A 16,428-nucleotide genomic window follows, 5' to 3' on the forward strand; every position below is an offset into this window, starting at 1 on the left:
TAGCAATAACAATAAATTTCAAAGTTAATACAGTGTAATTACATATTATCCTTCCTGATAAATAAGCTAGATAATTTTCTAACCACTTAGATAGTTATCTGATCATTTCCCCATTCTTCTAACTCTGCTAATATTTCTTGTAATCTGTTCTGATAAACATTATTTGATAAATAATTTTAAGAGTTGAAAAAAGGTAAAAAAGGTAAATTTCAGGTCTCTTTAGAAATACATGAACTTCTAAATTAAATTACAATGTAAGCGTTCAGTTCTATGCCAAGAAATATCTAAATATTATAGAATGATTAATATGGATCTTACAAGATAATATCAATAATGATTGCATTTAATGGCATGTAAGTCATTCAGTTGTATGAAGAATAAAAATAGCATTCTTCTTCTGTGTGTGTGTTATTTAAATGATGAGGCAGTATGTGAGAAACTAAAATACTGTAAAGTAAATTCAAGTACTAAATGAATGAGAACTATTAGAGATATGATTGATATTATTCTACTGCAGCCCAACATTAAAGATTTAAAAGACAGACATTATGTCCCATTGTGGATATCCGGTCATTGTTTTTCACTATTATTTTCAATACTGGAGATATGACTACCAAAGAAAGTTTTAAAACTCTGATAAGAATTTGTTTTTACATGTTCAATGAATACATACAAGAAAGCACAATTTGACTGTAATATCAAAGATCTTCATAGATTCCGAAACCAGCCATGAAACATAAGCCAGGAGTTTACTGTAACTCGATAGCAGGGTTTTTTATACTATGTTAAAACAAATGAACCAAAATACAAAGAAATAGCGCAATTTATTTTTAACTTTCATCCATCTGCTAGAGGAGCCTTGGTTTCAGCAAATGGCATCTGTTGATGGTTTTTACATTTGTGGTACTCAGGAGTTCCAAGCTTTAATCAAACTCATTTATTTTATTTCAGTGGTGTTTAGTACAACACCAGTTAGTGTGCAATTGCCAAAGCTGGCAGTGTGCTAAAAAGGCCAAACAGCAGTTTTCCTAGATTTATTCACACAGCTAAAATGTAGATGAAAAAGCATGAGAGAAGGCTACTGAAAGGAAAGTTACACAGCAACCCTGAGCTCAAACAGAAACCTACTTTATGCCATTTTGATCATTGTTAAGTTCCACCTTTCTTAAGCAGCTGTTTAAAATAAATATCAAACTGTGGCGCCGGAAATGGAAACAGGCAGGATTATGTGAGACAAACTTCAACACAAACAACTATGAGGTCTGGCAGACAATCTGTTTTTTCAAAAGACAGTTCAAACTAGCCTAAAGAATATAAATGGTATTTATGTGCTTTCTTTGTGTTTTATACACCATAAGTACTTAAAAGCAAATGTATAAGGTGAATCCCAAAAAAGGAAAGGATAGAACAAATGATAACCAAAAAATGTTCCTTACAGAAGCAATTCAGTGGAAATTATTTACAAATTAAAAAAAGAGAAGGAAAGCTGATAAACATGAAAATAAAAATGTGTCTAAATATGACCCTGATGACCAATATGACCCCTCTCCTGTCTATTTTCTTATGTTACCATCTCAGTGTTGCGAGAATAAGTTTACTATGCACCCATAAAACAAAAAAGGCACCTGACCGGTGACTCACTTTTCCTTAGTCATTAAACTCTTTTGTACCTAAACTATTAATATCTTCTGAACTCATCTCCTCCTCACTATTGTCAATGGACTCTCAGTAGCTCTTGCCAAAACTTTTTAATAATGATTAGCTGGTCTCCCTGTCTTCAGCCTTACATGTCCTCATCCAGCCCCACTCTTGCCAGTGCTCTTCCTACAAGTGAACTGAATTGTTACCTCCTTGCTTATAATCCTTCAACAATTTTTCAGTCCCTTCAGGATAAAGCAGTACTTCTACCCCAGTGAGATAAAGGTGCACAGTTTCTAGAGACCAAATGTGTACCCTGGAAAACAGAACTAGCCCAGGGTTCCCATGTGAAAAGATAGCTCAAAAGCCACAGGGGCTCCCAACAAAGGAGTGGACGACTAGAAGACCAGGACTGAGGTGTGCGGTACGAATGGATGCCAGAGGAGAGGTACTGTCCATGCCAAGGGAACTTCCCCTCCTGGAAGAAGCGCCACCCAAGACAACCAGTCGGCTTTGGATAGCTGCCTCCCTCTGGGACCACTCCCCATCAAACTACTATCCCAAATGGTGCCAAGCCAGTGAATAAATGATTCTCCATGCCCACTCCTAATACAGCTGTTCCACATAGACTGGGTGAATTTCTTCTTCACATAAGCCCTTCTGAATTGCAGCCCCACTGTCACATAGACTTCTGTCAACAGAATAAGATTTCCCCTTGCCCAGGTTGACAAGGGTTGCTTGACTCTGTCTGTGATAAAGGGAGGAAAGAGTTAATTTACGTCCACGTGCCCAGGTGCCTAACGCCACCCCCAACTCCCTGCTCCCAGATCCGGTGGTGCAGAGCTATCACATACCTCAAAGCACCTCTGATGCAGTGACGAGACAATAATGAGCAGGTGCCACCTACAACAGGTACTTCTTTCTTTCCCCTCTTAAATCGAAGATCTTTAATTGCCAAAGCTGATATTTAAAACCAGAAAGGAAAGACAAACCCAAGTGAAAAATGCAAAATGTCCTCTCACTTGCAGATCCATTTTCTCTCCTTCAGACCACTTCCAATGTAATTGTAATCCTTCACTCTAAAGTAGTAATTTTGCAAGGATTTAAACAATTGCTGAAGGAGGGAAGATAATTTAGAACCATGGTTATAAAAGTATGGCCTGAGAACCATGATGAACTTAACCAGGTCTAAAAATTCAAACTCTTTCTTTGGTTCTTACCGACAAACGAGGAAATTCCATATATTTTCATTTTTACCCACATCAAGGATACAAGTAGCCTACAAAGTGATTAAGGGTTCCTAAAGTTTGATACTCATAGATAAAACTGATGAACTTCTAGAACTTACTGAGGACCCCCATCTAACAGTCTAGGATATCTGGCTCCAGTGTAGAGCTACAAACACCAGGATTACTGCAATATCCCCAGTTTGGGGGAGGACAGGGTATTTTGTGTTAAAGGTACCTCATGAATGTTGTTTCCAGTTGGTCTTGGTTGTCAATTCTTGATTTTAAATTGACAAATACATGGATAAATGATAAAGATAAACCTACATTAATTTACTGTAACTGTCATTTACATTATTATTGATTATTTAGTCAACCCCATAGTACATAATGATGGATACTTTTTTCAGCAACATTTCTGGCCTATTATTGGCTTACAGTTTGTCCTATGGCTTAAGACATATATGCATTGCAATATAACTACAAGCCATCTCTACTCCTCTGCTAAAGCAGATATCTACATAATGCCTTGAAACTATCTTGCAACAAAACCACCTTTCATTGATGATGTCCTGAATTTGTGCTATTGAATTTGTGCCTATGAATTTATGCTATTTTAATAACTTGCTCTGCATTATCAAATTATGTATAAAAATACTGGGTTATTTTTTTAATTTTTGGAATTTTAACATACAATCATATGTCTAAGTTCGTTCTTATTAGGTTAACAATGCACCATGTATAGTTAAGAAAAACAGAGACCCAGACAGTAATGCCCTCATCTTTTCAACCACTGCACCAGTGTTTTCTGCCTTCCTCCTGTTATACTGGATGAAGTGTTTCTGTTCTTACCAATGGTGAACCTTCTCATGTGGTCTAGATCCTATCTTCTGTTGTTCTTTAAGATTTCCCCTCTTTCTCTTGTATCACCAATTTCTGCCAATGAGTTTCCTGGATCATTCTTATTGTAATACAAACATCATAGAAACATACAAAGCATCTCCCATCTTAAAAAAGTTTTTTTTGATGTCACACCCCTAACTTCTGTTCCTTCCAATCCTATTTTTGTTTCCCTTTATAGCAAGACTTCTCAGAAGGGCTGTCCAGTGATTGTCTCCACTTCGTCACATCCTCCGATTCCCTTTCCCTTCCACCCTGAAACTGCTCTTGGTTAGGTGGCTGGGGAGTCCGTGTGGCCAAGTCAACAGATCATTTCCCCATATTCAGGTTACTTGACTTCTCAGCAGGATTTGTCACTGTGTATCCCTCTTTTTTTCTTGGATACTTTCTTCTATCTTCTACCACCTTCTTGATTTTTCTCCTGCTTCACTGACTGCCGCCTCTCAGTCTCCTTTGTTGCCCTTTTCCTTCTTGATCTCAAATTGTTTTGGTAGCTTTCTCTTCTCTTATCTACATTGCTTCCTTTTACTTTGAAGCTTTAAATAATATCTATAACAGATAATACCCAGAATTATATTTTCCATTAGATCCACACTTATAGATCCAACTGCTACTCACCATCTCTAATGGACAACTCAGACTCTTTAAGTCAAAATTAGAATTATTGGTTTTCCACCCCCCAAATATCTAGGATACCCTTTTCATTTCAAATGACACCACCCCAGATGCTCAAACAAAGCACTAGGTGTCATCTTTGGTTCCTCCCTTTGCTTCATTGCCCACTTCCAACCCATCAGCCTGGGAGTTCTGACTCCAAAATATTGTTCAGCTTCTATCCCTCTCTACTGCTACCACCTTAGTCAAGTCAGGGTCATGTCTCGGTGGTTTTCTTACTCCCTTTTTTATCCTCCTGTAATCCATTGTCCACACAGCAGTAAGAGGTCTTTCAAAAACAGAGGAGTCTTTTAAATTGTTTTAGCGATCATGCCATTCATTCCTGACTTAAAACCCTCTCAACGCTTCTCAGCCCACTAGGAATAAAAGGTTGAGCTCCCTCCGTGACTTAGAGCTTCCCTTGTACCACTCTTCTTGTTTACTGTGTTCCAGACACTGTGGACTTTCTTTCTCCTCCCTGAACACTCCATCTCAGGGCTTCCATGCCTTCTCTCTGCCTACAACAACACTGATTATGTCAATTTCCTCATACTCTATTCTCTCCTCATTCCATTCATATCTTTCCCCACAGACCACCCCTTGGCTGGGTCCATCTTCTCTCTTGGGGTTCTGTGCAAACATCACCTCCTCAAAGAAGCCTTCCCTGCACATTCAATCTAAAGAACTCCAGTCCCCAGTGTCCAATCACCCTCCATCTTATCACTCCATTTTAAGTAATTCATAGTACTTATCACTATCTAAATTTACCTTATTTATTTACTTGTTTACTTGCTCATTGCCCATCTCCTGTTAGAATGCAAGCTCCATTGAAGGAGGAACCGAGTCTGTCTTGTTTACTACTTGTGTCCTTGGTACCCAGAATAGTGCCTGGTGCACAATAGAAGCTCAATAAACTCTGGCTGGATCATAAGTAAGTTTGCTGTAATTTGCTTATTTTAAGTTCTCCATTTCTTTGTTTTTACTGTGTTATATTTATACTAGAAAGGGGAACTATAACTGTAGATCGATGGGACTTAAGGACTTTCGATTTGCCTGAATTGGGTCAAAGTGAAAAGGCATCTGAGAGCCGTGCTGTAGAATATCTGGACTTTATGTATCCTTACCACAGATTAACTTTGGTACTGTTGTATAGTCAACAGGGCAATAATTCCCCCATGTTAATTAGGAACTGCCCTTAGATGACTTAGATGGTTACATAATCCAGTCTGCTTTTAGAATAAAAATATCAGAGACAGATCACATGAGTAATCATGGTACATTTTTATCAGCCAGATAAAGTAATGTGAGGAATAATGATAGCCAGATGAATTATTTTACTTATTAGTAAAGTCTTATTATAATGGCCCAGCATAATTAAAAATAAGCAATTTGCAAAGTCATACAAAGTACTCAAAAGCCACATAGAATATCATCCCCAAGACACATGTTCTGACCTCTCCATCAGGAATCATTTTCTACTGCATTAAAAAAAAAAGCAAGTTTCTCGAATGTAATGTCTTCTTAATCGTAAGACATTATCTTGTCCTTTCAAGTTGATTTATTTTGTTTCTGTTTGAATATTTAACTAGATTAATACCCCGTTCTAAGGGAGAAAACCCACTTTTATGTCTAGGAAGAAACCTAATAAAATTGTAACCTTATAGAAAAATGTTACTCTAAATTGTAATGTTATAAAATCTTTGATGATAGGTACGTCTTATCATCATATAACCTTATCATCACATAGCCTTAAATAGATCTTATTTTTCTCATATGAAGGAATTCTATATGATAATAAATTCAATGCTTGTTAGTATTACCGATAATTCTATATAATTTTTTAAACTTCAGTTTTTAGAGTGAAATTCCCTCTGATATAAGTTATCTTCCAGAGAGAAAGTATGTGTAGGGTTTAGGAGAGTGAATGGTGGGGGCAGGCTGCCAGGTTTGCAATCTGGGCTCTGACACTTTTTAGCTGTATGACCTTGGACAAGTCACTTATCTTTTCTGTGTCTAGTTTCTACATTTGTCAAATGTGAATAATAATAGCAATCACTTCACAGAACTGTTGTGAAGATTAAGGCATTAATGCATTAAAAGTGCCTAGACAACAAATCTTGGTCCACGTTAAGAGATTTCAGGTATGATTCAGTATTTTTGTTTCATTTCATAAATTCATTTATCCCAGAAAAAGGAGCAAATATTTGTTCATGGGCTAAATATTAAGTTGAATTACTGCTTATCAAAGAACTTATGGCACATTTTTCCCCCATCGATTCTTTCGTTTGGGGTTATTTTCCAGCTCTTTAATGGGAACACTGTAAGTTCAACCTGGAGATGAAAACTGAGACCCAAATGAGTAATCTACCTGTTTGTAAGCATCACTGTAAATGTGTTGGAGGGGAAGAAAGTTGTCTACTTGATAAGAAAAAGAAGGCCCTTTGGGATCAGTATAATGAAATAAACTTTATAAGGTCTTTACAATTGCTAGAGTGGAAATTTGATTTTGCACTTCCTAGCATCCAAAGAAAACAGAAAATCTGATCAAAGTTTTAGTAGTACCACAAAGAAGAAAAAATTCTAGTAACTCAAGAGAACAATTAAGGTTTCTATGAGCAGAGAGGTACTACTCTGTGCATGTCCACTTTATAGGTAAGGGCACGGAGGCAAAGAGAGGTTAAGCGATTTACGCTAGACCCAAATGGGATTCAGATTTGGGTAGACCAGAACCCATGCCTTCAACCACTTCACTATACTCCTTCTGGTGCATAAAGCACACTTTTAAAAAAAACCAGACAAACAGTGCTTCATTTTCACATGGTCAGAACATGTTGGGACAGGCTTTTGTGCTTCTGCTTCTACTCAGGCTCCTGACTTGAGCCAGATGGTCCTTTTTTTGGTAAAATCTAAAGGACTGAACCACCTCTAGCTTCAATATCAGGTTTACTTGGGCATCACTTTCTCTGCAGGCTCCCTGCCCATTCCCCTCCTTTCCCTGCCCCCATAGCCAGTCACCCAAATCTGCGGACCCTCCTCCTGCAAATTTATTGAATCTATGCCTTTATTTTACCTTCACCACCACCTCCTTAGATCATCTCTCACCCAGATCAGTGTGATAACCTCCTATCTGGGCACTCAGAACAAACACAAAAGGTATTGTAAAGAACACTTTTTTGTCATTTGCTTGAAAAATCTATAGAAAGGCATTTAAAAGAGATTTTAAAGAATAGTTGTATTCCAAAGAAGTAAATCCTAACACCTCCCAACTCAGAAAATTTTAATTATGTGGAAAGCATTAACCTGATATAATATTACAATCAGGATTAAATTTAAGATAACAGTGTAATCCACATTTGTATCCTAAATAACGCATTCCATAATATCTTGTAAATCTGTTTCTGAAATAATCATTTTACTATAAGGAAACAATTAATATTTACAAATGTAAAACAGTGCCTAGTACTTCTTATTTAAAAATAAAGAAATAAGAAGAATGGCAAAGCTTATTTCTAAAAGGTTGCTTCCTTTCACTGTTAGAGAGACTCGTCACTATGATTCTAAGAAATATTTTTTTGTAATCTCGGTTTGATCTTTGAACCACTTATTCAATTTAAAATTGCAACTAAAATTGGTATCAACTTTTATCCCCCACCCCCCTCCCCGTTCTATTTAAATAGTATCATTCTTAGTATAATTTAGAAAACAATAGATAAGTAACTTTCCACTTTTTTTACAGGGAGTCAGGCCAAGATGATCAATCTAACAGTCAATCAATCAATCAATGAGTCAACCAATTATTAAAAATATTTCTTATTTCTGAGGTACATTGGAACTCAAAAGCCTAGTTATTTTCTCGTGATTCAGTCCCACTTCTCTTGACTTTGGCTGTCATTCAGGAAAAACTAGGAAATGTATACACTTTGAATAGCCTTTCCCACTTAAGAAGTAAAATATCATTTAGAACTGACATTTACATAAGCTGTGTGGTGACCCCTTAGCAGTCCACATGGCTCTTATGTTGGCCGTTCCTTCTGCCGGGCTACCCCTCCGAAACAATTCAAGCCTTTGATCAATGGTTACATCCTCAGTGGCTGCCCTCTGGCTGCCTCCAACAAAATGCTACTCCTCATTTGCTGACCCCTGATTAATTTTCTTCATTGCATTCATTATTCCCTGACATTCATTTGTTTGATATTCATCAGCATGTCAGCCCTATCAGGGCAAAGCTTTTGTTTTGTGAATCCTGTCTCCCCAGTGCCTTGAGAGCTACTTCACACAGAATAGGAGCTCAGTGAATAGTTGTTGAATGAACGAACGAATGAATGAATGAATGCAATTTAGGAAGCACTTTAAACTCTAGGAAGAAAGTCTTTTGGAAATGCAATGATACCATTATTATTATTTTTGCTGTTACTGGCTCTTTTGTAGCATTTCTTTTCAGCAGGATAAGGAGATGGAGGTGATTTATAGCCTCTGTCCACTAGCACAGAGACTGTCACTCTTCTGGGAAAGCTAGAGGGGCAGCACATTTGTTCTCCGATGCTGAGAATTGTTAGGGTAACAACACTGCATGGTTTGGCTGATGCTGCTTTTCTGTTCCTCTACTTAATATCTTTCCCTGATGGCAAAACAGGCTACAAGTATAAATTAGCTACAATTGGTTGAATAAAGGTATCAAAGGCAACTACTGTGATATTTCTTGTGGGGCCCCCCTGAACTAAAACAGACAACATCATAACCATATTTTCAGACAAAATGTATTCCTGGTTAACTCATAGCTCATTCTTGTCACCCAGTTCTAGGATTTAGGACTACAGTGGGAAGACATTTAAGAGATCATGAAGATGTACACTCTCACTTTACAAACAAGTTGTCAGGGGTTCACACAGGCTCCACCACTTCCCCAAGGTTACACGACAAGGACAGTTGGCAGAGAAAGGACGATATGGCCCGACTCCCAATCCAGTGCTCTTTTCCCTTCCCCATTTATATCAACAACAAAAGTTGTTTATCAACAAAAATGAGTCACAAAGACATGGAAATATTCTCAATGAAAAAAATACATGGCTTAAAATATCTACATTGAAAAAATTTTTTTTCTTATTTTGCATTAATGACTATTATTTACAGGGAATCAGAATACTAGGTGGAGCAGTGTATAGAAATCTCCATGATTCCTACATACGACTACTGAGACAGGCAAAAGTAATAGAATATTAAATAAAGGGAAGGTGATAGGATGTGATTGGTATTTGGAAGGGAATTTGAGGCTTTCCCATGAAAGAAGTGTGAAAATGACAATAAGTTTATTATAAGAATGTAAACACATCTTTATCAGTATAACATCGATAAATATAATGCTCAATTCTAACATGTTAGTGTAGACAGTGGACAGGGTAGACAGAAGTGGGTTTACCATGAAGCTCATGAAGCTTAAGCTTCAGGGCTCTGCACTTGGATGAGCACCTTCCAAGGCCCTGGGAGGAACTCTAGCAATGTGTTCACATGACCATATTTTATAACATTTGCAACCTATTGAGACTGCTGCCTCCTTTCTTGACTACTGCCTTACCATGTTACCCTCATGCCAGGTGGTGTTGGAGTGGCCATGGCGGCTTTCGGGATCCGGCTAAGGGGAAGTTGAGTTGGAGATATGTTATGTGTGTGTGATACAGTTACATAGTTATGCAGGTCACTTCTATTCCACAGTGCAGTCATCCTCAGCGTAGAAAGAGCTTCTAGGAACACGCCTACCACCCACTGTGATGAAGTACCTATGTCATCATGACTCAAGAACAGTGGGAATAAACTGTTCAGTGAGTGACGTCAATTCAGAGTTGCTAAGATTGGTCACTGTGCAAGAGAAGTGAAAATGCCCTGAAGCCTTGTAGTTCATACATGAAAGAAATTAAGACAGAGATTTTTACAATTTGCTAATGATCCTAAAAACGTACATGATATACCAGTAAGGAATTGTGAAGGTAAGATGTTAAATAAATGAAAAAAAAAACTCTGATCCACCAAGCTAGAGGCAGAATTATTTTTCTAGTCTTTAAATAAAAATATTATAGAATTGTCATATGCAGAGGCAGTTTAAGAATATGCACCCAAAAGTTGTAAGGAAAAGAGTATTTCAGGTAGTTAACAAAGACGTTATGTTATATTTTTGGATTTTGTGATGCTTGTGGTATTGTCAACTTCTAAACATTTGTAATTTGTTGTGATTTCTTTTCTCATTCTAAATAAATATTCACATTTGTACTTAATTTTGAATGTGTAATTTTGTATTCTTTTCCTTAAAGACAACCTAGCCCTCACCCAAATTGTGTAAGGTTCAAACATGGACCCACAAAACCTAGACCCACCCCTGTACAGAGCATGCCCTGAAGCGTGTTCCTGCACATTTCACGAATGTCTTAACTCACGTGGGAGCACCAAGGTCCAGATTACATGGTTCACTTTCCACTTTGCTTAACATGGCACATTCCAGTGACAAATATATTGCAATGCAGGACAACAATAAAAAGAGAATGAGAAGATATGATTCTTGAAATTATTTTCCTTCTCTATTACTTCAGGCAGATCTGGCTCAATTAAAATATTCTTAAAAGGAAACTATCACGTTACAACTAGATTAGGATGGATGAAATGACTTGTAAGTAATCGTTTGCTTACATAAGAAACATGCCATTCATTTTTGGACTGTGTTGGAGACCACCTGAGTGAACCTCAGGAGCTCAGAAAAAGCCAGTGAGAACCTGTACCTTCCAGGATTTACTAAGTGGAGTGTTTCTGTGCAGTGCTGGCCGAGAGGTTCTTAAAGGGCTGTTAGAGTTTATAATGCCAAGAATACACAAGCACATGAACAAGTACCAATTATGTGCTAATCAAGGAAGCCCATATTAAGCACACTGAAAACCTGTTCATTGTGCAGTAGCCCATTAACCATAATGTACACGCCCGGAGGAGACGCTAGGGAACTTCCTAGTCAGCAAATTTCCCAAAATTCACAAATAAACTTCTTCTTTTCTTCTCATCTCTCTTGGGTGGTTGCCATAAAAATAAACAACTTAAAAAATAGCTTGATTTAGTATAAAATCAAGACTACTTAAAAAATAGATATATTAGTCATTTATTCTATTAAGAATTCAAGAGTTACTCCCTTTCTCAAAATAACTGTCATACAAGTCCATAATCCCTTAAGGTAAGATAAACTTCAGGATCCAAATTACTTACTTCTTTACTTAATTTACAGATTTCAGAAAGGTAACATGGTAAATATACCATATGTTATGCGACATCCCCAGCAAGGTCTGAGGCAATACCCTATAATGAAACATATTGATATTTCTACAGTGAAATACATGAAGATTCACATAAGTAGTATAAATAAAGATTATAAATAGCCTTAAATCATTTCAAGTCAGGTCTGGCTGCCAAATGAATTCAGGTCATGGGAGGCTTTGCCATCACATAAATATAAAAAAAAAAGGTTTGTGGTTTTTCCGAGAGTTTTTTATTGTAATATGGAATACAGATTAGGAACTGTGAGCCTGTGTCTCCAGTAGCCCTCTCTATTTCTTTATTTCTTTTTACTTTTATAGTAAAAGGATAAATCAATTGGTTTTAGTCTCCCAAGCCCAGGGTAGTTTTATTCTTATTTGGTTATGCCCTTCTTCACAAAGCCCCAGACTTTTCAAAGTAAATCAGAACAGAAACAATAGAAGGAGCTACTGCCTCTTGGGGGTTCGGTAGTGGTTGCCGGGAGCAGGCTCTTTCCTCAAAGCTCTGCCTGAAAAACAAGCTGCCTTTTTAAATGTGGCACAGGGCCACAGAAGGAGAGAAGTGATCTCGCAGAATTTATAGATGGGGAAAGCACTGCCAGAAATCATGCCTCTAGATAGTGGAGCGGGACCCATAAATCCTGAAGGCTCGAGGAGTGTCTGGACAGAGCCCCGCTGAGGATTCTTGCAACCCAAGTGCTGCTGCTGCCCTTACTCAAAACTCAGACCTCAGAGACAAGCAGGGCGCCCAGAGCCGCGTGTAAACAACAGCATTTGATATAGAAAGATCATAAAGTGATGAAATCGATGTAATCAGGCTACTTAGAACTCCCTGCTAGGACTGGAGCAAATCTTAGCAGAATCAACACATCCTTTCATCTTTTCAAGGTAGATAAATGGAGGACAGGGCCATTAACTAGAGGTTGCAGTGAATGGAAAGAGAGAAAGAGATGAACGGGGAACTTTTAGAGAAGCTTTTAAAAGCCAGACACTGTCACTCCCAGAGGATATTACATGTTACTGTAGGCTAAGGCATTCAACAAAGGGACTTGCCTCATTCCATATAGTGAAAAATGTGATGAGCAACATGAAGATATTGGTATAATAAGCAGTTCTGGCAATTATCTATATTTTTTTCCCCCCAGAGAGATTTTTAAGGACAGTACTACTCACTACAGAGAAAATGTTCTTTGTATCCAAAAGCACTGAGAAACACAGTAAAAGCTTATTTGCTACCTGGCAATTCTTCTTCTTCTAAGTAATTCTGCCACAAGCAAGTCATGGACCATTATTATACAGATGATCAATATTTTGATAGTTTCACAAACTTCTGCTCAAGTATTTCACTGGAGGCAGCTGTGCACGTTTATTTTCCAGTAACAACAGTGATTATACTATACTTAGGTTTTTATTTCCTTCATTACCAAGTCTGCCAGAAAAATCCTAAGGGCATTAGCTCTCTCAGACCATGGCATCAAAACCACCTACCATAAGTAGAGCAAAATCTTTGTAATACGGCCAGTCTAGAAGTACTACCTAATGCACGGGACCTAGATTGTGACTGCCGGTTTTAAGCAGATAATGCTGTAATTTCCAGGATAACCAGTTTTATATATTTCTTAGTTTTCATGTTTTTTTTATTCCTCTTCTAGTAGAAAAACCTAAACTTGATAAGATTTTATGTACCTGTTCATACTATTTTGTAATGTGGCACATCTGTATAAATCTGTTTCATTAGTTTATAAATTTTGTAAACACCGTAAGCAAGTTTGTCCTCTAGCAGTGAGTTAGCTTCTTGCCTGGTGTACCCTTCGAAGCCAGTTGTTTTGGTTACCTATTACCTTCATGTACCTCAGGTATCCACAGAGTACTTGGATGCTGTTCTTGGCTGAGCACCAGTCTCCCTGGCTCCTCTGAGGCATTCTAGTAGCTGCCGTCCCCACGTCTAACCCTGCCCACACATCCTGCCATGCAGCACTGCTTCAGGCTCATAAAATACAGGCTCAATGCGCCTGGCCTGGGCCGGCACAGAGACAGCAGCTCATGCCTTGATGAAGTTCAGACACTGTAGCCAAAAGGGAAGCAGTCTGATTTGTGGGTAAGAGGCAGGGAAGGAAAAAATGGTTACTGTATCGGATAATGCTTTGTGGCAGCCCAGGCGGGACGCATCCTGGGGCTTCTCAGTCCCAAATGACAGGGATGGGAATTGTGACTGAAAGGAGCCCACAGATATTACTTTAATTAAGAACAGTTCCATTCCACACAAGAGGAAATTCTCGAATTACTCTGTCAAGAGCAAGTGAATTCAATTTTGGTAAAATATGATGACCGAAGCTGAGATAAATCATTATTTTGTTAATAGAAACTGTCGGTTTAGAGAAATCAACATGTCCAAAATCTGCGGCTGCCCCAAAAGATCAATTAAGCAATTATTTGAATATGAAAATCCAGAATTTATGTCTATAACTCTGTTTTGCCCACCAGAAAATACCTTTGGGGGGAATTTAGCATATTTTTAAATGAAGAAACATATTTCAAGGATAGTGTTGTAAAAAGGACCATTATATGAAAGTAAAATTTCCATTTTAAGCATCTACTAAAAACTGATATTAAGGATTAAGAGAGGTCAAATAAAGTGACAGTAAAAAAATCCTCACAAATATTCTATATTTATGCTATACATATGCTAAAAACACACTACCTTGAATGAAACTCAAAAAACCTCTTTCATAAAATATAGAAAAAGAGCCAGGTTTTAAAAGCAACTCTTCTTCCCCTTAGGTTTTATATTTATTTTTAAAATGAGGCTACTAGTAATAATTTTTGTTTTGACTGACTTTATTAGTAAACAGGCTATTAGATCTGCAAGCCTTTCCTTCTGAATAAATGTGACAGTATGTGATTTATTGTACTTAATATTTTGCTCCTTAGTCACTTCCTTGGCTGAAATTCCCAAACCTCATTAGGTGACTTCTTTCAGTTTATGGCAGATGGACAATGACCACAGGATATAAAATGAACAGCTGTCCTCCTCCCCTTTGTACCCTGCTCCCTTTCATTCCTATTCCCCATTCCCTCACTTCCAAAATATTTGTATTTTTTCCTTTTTCCTGCCACTCCTGTAAGAGAGAAAGGGACCAATTCCCTCCTGGTTTATGGAACGCCATGTCATTTCCAACCAATTTCAGGTGCCCAGCTCTTTGCAAGTTCCCTCCCAAGTCCACAACATAGAGGTTTCATCAGATCTTATGTTGAGAAAAACACAAGGAAGACAAATGCAAAACGTGCCAGGCTTTGCCAGGTTCCCTGCTGAGCAGCCCTCCGTTCCCTGGGGTGGAGGCCATAAACCGAGCCCCAGGGCTCAGGCCTGGCTCATTTTCTAGGAGGACTGATCCCCACCTTTGGCAGCAGGTGTTAAGTAACGTCCCTCTCCACCCCCAGCAATCTGGAGACTCTGCATTACCACCCTTGTTGCAGTTCGGGCTTTGACCTTGGTCTCAAGGTCTTAGAATGGCCACTGTCTTATCTCCCTGAAGGGAGCCATCGCTCTAACCTTCCTTGTGACGCTGACTCTCTGGGGCGGTACCACACCTGCTCTTGTCAGTCTCCCTCCCAAATGATATAGTCCTGCCTTTGGATCTCCCTCTTTCCTGGACTTTCCGACAGGCTGCCCTCTCACCCTCCTCTGTGGTCTGTACCCCTCCGTTTCTTCTCCCACGTGGACTTCCCCTCCCCCACCTCCACCTATTTGATAACAAACTCCTGGAAGCCTGGGCAGTTTCTTAGATTTTGCTTTCCTTACAGTGGATGTATTCACATCCTAAAGATCTGTGATAAAAGAATCCTTGATCAAGAGTCCTTGATTGATAAGAAAGTGAAAACTGCTGGCTCAGACCAGGTTTTAATATTGCTCGCGGATTTCATTCAGCACTCTCCCCTGCCTCAGCAGTCAAGAAGGGTCTAGTATTGAGCGCCAACGTGGAACCTCACTAAATCTCTTTCCTAACCTAAGAATAGAATTCAATTCAGTTCATATTTATTTAGTTGTAGTCGTGAGTAAAATTCTGCCCTAAATACAAAGAGGGATACTTGTACACTTCTTAGTCCTCACAGAACATTTAAGCTATAGAGGGTGAAAGTGGATGTGCATAAATGGCCAGAGTGTAAATCAACGCAGAGTGAAGTAGGCATCATAAAATAAACACAGAGGAAGTGGGGATTCAGAGATATGAGGGTGTGGCAATGAGATGAGTTTTCATGGAGGAAAGACCATTTAATCTATATCAGTGATCAATTTCTTCTCATCCTACTGTTCACTGTTTTATCCCTTCTACTAGAACAGCCTTCAATAAATATTAGTGAAACATATTTATGAATGAATTATTAATATTTATTTTTAAGCCTCTGCAAGATGAGTGACAATGAAATAAATATTTCAAAAGAGAAAGGGTACAGTATCTTTCAAACTGTATTTTAATTCACGTGAAGACAACTCTTTAGTTATCAGTTTCAATAATGCAAAGACATAATTAATCTCAACAATCTTTGCCAGAACCTTATACTTAGTAGCATCTTACAATATTTCAGAATATTCCCCTTTATTACATAAGATAGGACTTAAGAACTTGAGGTGAGGTGGACTTGAAAAATATATAAAGTTCATATAAACTGGTCTTTTAAATATACATTCCCTAAAAAGGTCAACTCCAGGATGAAGAAGAAGGATA

The 16,428-nt window shown here is 38.1% G+C and overlaps 1 protein-coding gene across 1 annotated transcript in view; it reads right to left on the reverse strand.

Annotated features, from left to right (window-relative positions):
* RELN (reelin) overlaps window positions 1-16,428 on the reverse strand; it is a 374,678-nt gene that overhangs the window by 230,549 nt on the left and 127,701 nt on the right. The gene's annotated exons all lie outside the window — the stretch shown is intronic.

This window comes from Balaenoptera ricei, chromosome 9 (assembly GCF_028023285.1).
Source record: "Balaenoptera ricei isolate mBalRic1 chromosome 9, mBalRic1.hap2, whole genome shotgun sequence".
In the NCBI taxonomy this organism is placed as follows: Eukaryota; Metazoa; Chordata; class Mammalia; order Artiodactyla; family Balaenopteridae; genus Balaenoptera; species Balaenoptera ricei.